Below are 7,500 nucleotides of genomic sequence, written 5' to 3'. Positions count from 1 at the left end.
CGTACTTATTCTATCGGTGTCTTTCGTAACCTATTGTCTAAGTCGCAGGTATATATATATATATATATATATATATATATATATATATATATATATATATATATATCGGAAAAATTTGGATAAGTACTGTTTTCACTTTGCTAAAGATTTTCTACTATTTGAAAATAATATGTATTCTTGTTTTTATACTATTCATTTGGTTCTTTATAGATTATTTTAATAGATAACTTATTTAACACTATATTATTTAGGAGTTATAGTTTCATTTCAACATAATATTAGAACTTCGATTGGAATAGTGTGGATATATTTTCGATTATTTTTGATTAATATTATTTGATTAATTATTAATCTTTATAGTTTATAATATCGTTAAAGTTTTTTTTAAATCAAAACTTTGTATATATATATATAAAGTTTAACCTTTTATTCTTAATAATTTTTTCTTTCCTAATTTTTTCATTCATAATTTTTTCCATTCATAATTTTTTCATTCATATTTTTTATTATTACGTTTGTAGAAATAAATAATCTTGTATTTTTCTATTATTCAATTGATCTTTAATCATAATTAAATAAACGTCTTTAGCTTTAAATAGTATAGCTTTAACTATTACACCGGTTAAATATGTACTAATTTTATCTTCATTATTATTTTAAACTTAAACTTCGTTCAACTTGTATTTAAAACAATGATAATTTAAAACAATGATAATTTAGGTAAGATGTTTTTTGTATATAATATACATGTTATTATTATGGATGAAGGGATGATTATTGAATGGTTATTATTTTGATATTATGATATTTTTTAAATAATTTTTCTATCTTTATATAATAAGTATATCATATTAATTCATTTGGGACTTATTGTTGGTTGAGATATATATCTAATTATTGTTCTACTTACGATCTGACGAGTAGCTATATTTTTGAATAGAACTTATTTTAGATAATTTCAATTGATTTTAATCGATTTAAATTTCTTTTCTATTTGAAAATTGGTTATGAAACACGTGTAATCTTTTTATTATATTTATCTTATGATATTTACTTTACTTTATATTATACTCATTTATTGTGCTTTTAATTATTAATTTTTCTATATGTGATAGTGGATTTTCATCGATGAGTTCTTGAAAATTGGTTATTTTCCCTAAAACTATATATATTTTATATATACTTTATCTATAAGGCTCAATTTAATTTTTTATAAATTGATTTTAATTGAGTTTTTTACCTGTAATTTTGGATTTTGTCCCTAATAATATTATTATTATATATATATATATATATATACTCACAAATATAATCACAAATATATAGGGATTAGCAGTATCCTGCTTCTCCAACATACTGAGAATTCAGAAACAGCAGGCAAAGAACTACTGATTCCAAAACTACAAATTTTTCTACAATTGATAGTTCTTTGGCTGCTGTTTCTGAATTCTCAGTATGTTGGAGAAGCAGGATACTGCTAATCTCTATATATTTGTGATTATAAATGGTTTTACCGATAAGGTTTTTTCATACTGAGCTGCCCGGCAAAGTTGTTAATTATTAATTTTATTACTAATTGACGATTCCCTGCCCTATATATATATATATATATATATTATATATATATATATATATATATATATATATATCTTCATTTGACTAAAGGCAGTGTTCCAGCATGGCTGCCTGAAACAAGTAAAAATATATATACACACATTTTCGCCGTGATTGATCGCTTGCCACTAAACCTTTTTTTGCTATTTTCTCTCTCTGTTTATTTCTGTGTTTCTTTCTGTTGAAGAGCGTAGGCTCGAAACGTAAAAGACTTTCGCACTGTGTGAGCGTTAAACTAATATATATATATATATATATATATATATGCATGAGATAGTGTATACATGGATATAGTGATATGAAATTAATATACGTAAAATACATATCTAGAATGAAAGGCAAAATCGACCTTGGCGGAATTTGAATACAGAACGTAACGGCAGACGAAATACCGGTAAGCAGCCCGGTGTGCTATCGTTTCTGCCAACTCGCCGGCTTGTGCGTGAGCATATTATTTGCTTGTAATTCACGTGACTTTAGCCTGTCTTCTATTGCTTTTAATTTGGGTGAATAATTCACTTTTTATTTTCATTTTTCGTCTTAGTTTGGTTTAGAAAAGTACTCATTTATTTCGTAACCTATTGTCTAAGTCACAGGTTCGAATCTTGTTGAGTTGTATATATTGTATTGATTTTGCCAAAAGAAGTTTATTAATCATTCAAATGCATTGTTTTTATTGTAAATTACATAGTAAAGGTTCAATTCTTGCTAAAGTTCGATAATCTTTATTATTTCTTTTCCATATTATCTACGAGATCTGATCGAAAAGTATCGAGCTTGTTGCTATGGCAACGGAGCTAAAGTACGCAGAGCGAAGCCGCATGGCTCAGATTGATCTTGAACTCTGTCGCATTAGCAACCTAAGTTCTAACATTCTCTCTCACTTCTCTAATTTATAGCAGAGCTGGAAATAAAGTGTGTAGAGTGTGGTCGTTTCGAAAGCAAAAAAAAAAAGAAAAAAAAATGCACTGGAATTGTTTGAATTTGTGAAGTAAGATTAAAACATATTGAAAAGAGTTATACCAGGTGATGACTAATGGGTCTGTGGATATGACCCCCGAAACCAAAGCAAAAATCAAATCTCACTTGAAAGGGAAAATGTTCAAGATGTCGAGGAAAGCCAAGAGAATGCAATGAGGCAGCTGCTCGCTATCCCCCAAAAGGGAGTTCCAGGAATGCTTCCATGAATAGAAAGAACGGTGAATAAAGTGTGCGGCTCCGGAAGGATCTACATCGAAAAGAAAACAGGATAGACTAAATTCCGAATTAATATATGTTTTTAGTTTTCTTTTTATAATACCAATCTCGATGCTTTCTTCTCAGACCTCGTAAACACATATAAAAGATTCAAATAAATCTATAAGAAAAACTTCAATTCTGGCAGGAACTTTCTTTAGATTCTAAACAACCTTCACTAATCTTCCGTATCCACATCAAAACATCTTACATTTTATTGTATTCAAATACTTATAAAATATCAAAAATCTCTTCATTGTCAATTTCTAATAAACCAATTTTGCTGTTATATTTCTCATTAAAGTCTATCCCCGTATATTTTTCACTTAACGAGAAGTAATATTCTCTGGTTCCAGAGAACAATATTTTTTATCTCATATATCTCACACAACTAAACAAAATGCTATTATATATAAATTTATTAATAAATTTTCGTATCAAAATTACTTTAATGATAGATAAGTAAAGATATTTTCTGAAAATCAAAATTAAAATTTCATTTGAATATTCACCTATAAAATGGCTTCATAACCAATATTATAGTTTTTTTGCATCATTTGTGCAATTTATTATATTGATTATGGTGTAATCATATTGCATTATATGGATATTGTATCTTATTATATTGTAATACATACCTTACTAAATACTTGTTATTTCATACAAGACCAAAACTCAAGAGTCTCTTCTCAGTTTCCTCCCGTTTCATTTGCCATTAGACAGATAGAGTAAGTAGAAGGCTTACAAAAAAATAAGTGCTGGGTGTGATTCATTCGACTGAAAAATTCTTGAAGGCAGTGTTCCAGCATGGCCGCGGTTAGATGACTGAAACAAGAATAGATAAGAAGAAAAAAAGATTAGCATTGATGATAATTATTACCTCCGGCTTCGCTAAGGCGGAGGTATTGTTTTCAGTCGTGTTTGTTTATTTGTTTATCCGTGGACAAGATATCTCAAGAACCGCTAGATGGATTCGGTTGAAACTTTCAAGAATGTTTGGACTCGTAACTGGCACGAATTGATTAGATTTGGGGATCGATTCGGTACTGGACACGAATTCGGGATTATTTTTCCTGTTTTTTTTTTTTTTTTACTTAATTTTTGAGAGTGGTCGGGTTTATTTTTAGTACTCTCGTTTGTGATAGCAGTCGAGTTTATTTCAGATATTCTCATTTTAAAAATCATCTCTGGCTAATCGTTGAGAGAACTTTGGTGTTGCCTTGGTGGAGGTTTGCGCTCCCTGAGTGCTCTTGTTTTTTAATGTTTCAACTGCGGCGAGCTGACAGAATCGTTAGCACGCCGGGCGAAATGCTAAGCGGTATTTAGTCCGTCTTGACGTTTTTAGTTCAAATTCCGCCGAGGTCATCTTTGCCTTTCATCCTTTCGGTGTCGGTAAATTAAGTATCAGTGAAACACTGGGGTAGATGATATCAACTATTCCCCTCCCCCGAAGTTTCAGGCCTTGTGAAAGGATTATTTTTAATGTTTCCAAGAGAGGAAGAGGACGAAGAACCTGAAAATGTTCATTGAGTAACGAAGACTCTGGTCTTTAGTTGCTTTGTGAAAGCACGTTCGGGTTTTATTAGTTCCGATCAACGAAACCGAACTCCACGCAAATCAAGCTATATAAAACGAATCTCCAGAAAGCTGGAAACCATTTTGATAAGTGCCATGCGAAAGACACTCGCCCCTTCAGTCACTTCAGAACTTCTACCGTTTACACACACACACACGCACACGCACACATGTACATCCATGCATGCATACTTAAGTAACACATCTTAAACGAATAAAAATAAAGAATACATAAAGGAGAAGACAACTCAATGGAATGATTCAGTATGTTGTAAATAGAACGTGAATATTTGTTTTTGCTAAAGAAGAATGACCTTTAATAAACGTAATAGTTTTTTAATACACAGTTTCTCTGACATGCAGTGGAGTGTGCTATCTATTGAAGCTATTGTGGTCCTGAAAGTTCATACAGTTTAAATAAAAGGATATACCCTCAACAGGTGGCCTGAGACACTAATATTTTGACAATTGTTGTGAAGCAAATTTCCTTCCGCCTCAATCATGGTGTGCGGAATAAAATTTACTGCACGATAGGAGCAAATATATTTACCAATCCTTTCGTGGAAGAAAGATTTGGTCGGAAATAGCTGACAAAAGCCTGCTCACTTTTAACTTTAATATTCACGATATTCTGCGATGCGGACGCTTATTTTGTAACGGTGCCTTTAAATAGAGCATCTTGAAGCTTAGGCGACCAAACATACACACAAAAACATGAAAATATACAAACACAAATATATAAAAATATGAAGTCTGTACGACACAAAACTCCTCCCAATTTAGAATTATGTTTTCCATATAGTCGTGATTTTCCCAGGTTTTACAAATAGGGATTTGGATTTCGCCACCGATTGAAGGTTTCTAACTACTAACTGCTATTTCCCTGAAATTATCTCCCCTTCATTTCAAATTCGTTATCACTGCTAGAATATTTTTTCTTCTCCTGATTTCAATGAATTTACATTATATTACAAATTATAACATTAATCACACCAGATATCACTATATATTGTATTATACAGTTCTAAATTTAAGAGATGAGGAATTATGTACATTATTTACATTATTTACATTTGACGGATATTTGTCCTCATCTTGTTTGTTGTTAACACAACGTTTCGGCTGATATACCCTCCAGCTTTCATCAGGTGTCTTGGGGAAATTTCGAACTTGGGTTCTCATTCCTAAGGTATTTTTCGATGTTGTTGTTATTATTATTGTTATTATTATTATTCATGTCACTGCCTGCAATCGAACTCGGAATCTTGGGGTTAGTAGCCCGCGCTCTTAACCACTACACAAGACGAGGACAAATTTCTGCCAAATGTAAATAATGTAAATAATGTAAATAATATATTATATTGTATCATAAAATAAATAAATGTTTCCTTCTCGAGCCATGCCAGGGTTATAAGGGCCGGTTTCCCGGTTTCAATGGCACATATAGTCCCTGCCTGGACGGGACACCGGTCCGTCGCAGGATTGCAATAATCCCTCGAATATCGCGGGTGTTTCGTTCCACCTTCCAACCCCCGTGATAGATGAAATTCCACGAAGTAGAAACAGTACTGTACTGTATATATATATATATATATATATATATATATATATATATATATATATATATATATATATATATTATTTTTATAATTTGTATATATTTATTTTATTATAAACTACGGAGGAATCGACGTAAGCTGAAATAATAAACCGCGATAAGTGAACCGCGATATGGCGAGGGATTACTGTATCGCTTTTTGCTAGCAAAGTGGACAGGAGTAACGTGGAATGAAGTGTTTTGCCCGAGAACACAACGCATCGCCCCGTCCAGGAATCGAAACCACAATCTTACGATCATGAGTCCAACGCACTAACCACTAATTCACGCGCTTCCACGTTATATCATTTCAAGATACTTATGTGTGTGTTTGTGTGTGTGTGTGTGTGTGATTGGAAGTATGTCTGCGTTTTATTTATAAACAGATATGGGTATGTGTGATCTATACCTCTTCCTTTTTTTTTTTTTTGAATACAGTTTATGTGCCTTTCATATTGTTATTATATATTTCTGAATTAAATTCCACCGAGGTTGACTTTGCCTTTCATCCTTTCGCTGCTGATATATTAAGTTCCGATCGATAAACCCACTCCATAAGAATCTCAGGCCTTGTGCCTATAGTAAAAAAAAACATTACATATGAATCATAGTGTACGTGTGCATAGGTGTAGGGTACATGGTTTATCTCTGTATACCCCTATATTACCTGTACATTTATGTGGTTTAGTATGACGAATATGTTATCCCTTTGGCAGTTATTATAACCGCTAACTCTGCTTAGATCACACACATATATATATATATATATATATATATATATATATATATATACAAAACTATAATTTAGGGTATCTAAGAGACACCGCCACGCAGAAAGTAGCAGTCAAAGCTTGACTCTAAAACCACAATAAATGTTCATCTAGCACCAGGAAAGAAGACGAAGAGACAAAGTAAACTAGCAAAAATTACTGGATAATTCAAAATCCCGGATTTCTGGCTCTGCATAAGAAATGCTTTGCCTCTAGAGTCAAGCTTTGACTGCTATTTTCAGCGTGGCGGTGTCTCTTAGATACCCTAAATTTCAATTTTAAATAATTATTACCCTTGATGGCTTTTATTCCCATGCTGGCCACCCGATAAAATCGATATTTTAAATATTGATCTTATCCTCATTTATATAAATTTATATATACGTATATATATATATATATATATATATATATATATATATATATATATATATATATATATATATATATATGTATGTATGTATGTATGTATATATATATATATATATATATATATCTGTGTGTGTGTTTGTATATGTTTGTGCGTGTGTTTGTGTATGACAACCAGTGTTGGTATGTTTACGTCCTCGTAACTTAGCGGCATGGTAGAAGAAACCGATAGAATAAGTATCAGGCTTTAAAAGAATAAATAAATGCTAGGGTCAATTCATTCGATTAAAAATTTAATTCTATGCTCCAGCATGGCTGCAGTCTAATGACTGAAACGTG

The 7,500-nt window shown here is 31.5% G+C and overlaps 1 long non-coding RNA gene across 3 annotated transcripts in view; it reads right to left on the bottom strand.

The window, feature by feature from the left end:
* Positions 1-7,500, bottom strand: part of LOC106873053 (uncharacterized) — an 87,607-nt gene that overhangs the window by 54,752 nt on the left and 25,355 nt on the right. For 2 of the 3 annotated variants that reach the window (XR_001409835.3, XR_016241343.1), the window contains exons 3-4: positions 3,489-3,675; positions 2,701-2,842 (exon numbers count right to left, since the gene is read on the bottom strand). This is a non-coding gene — a long non-coding RNA (uncharacterized LOC106873053). Of the gene's footprint in view, positions 1-2,637; positions 2,843-3,488; positions 3,676-7,500 lie in introns of all 3 variants that reach the window. The other variant, XR_008264063.2, reaches the window with a different exon arrangement.

Source organism: Octopus bimaculoides, chromosome 4, assembly GCF_046866305.1.
Source record: "Octopus bimaculoides isolate indiv1 chromosome 4, ASM4686630v1, whole genome shotgun sequence".
Classification (NCBI taxonomy): Eukaryota; Metazoa; Mollusca; class Cephalopoda; order Octopoda; family Octopodidae; genus Octopus; species Octopus bimaculoides.
The sequence above is the reverse complement of the archived record's forward strand: the minus strand, read 5'-3'. Positions and strand labels throughout refer to the sequence as shown.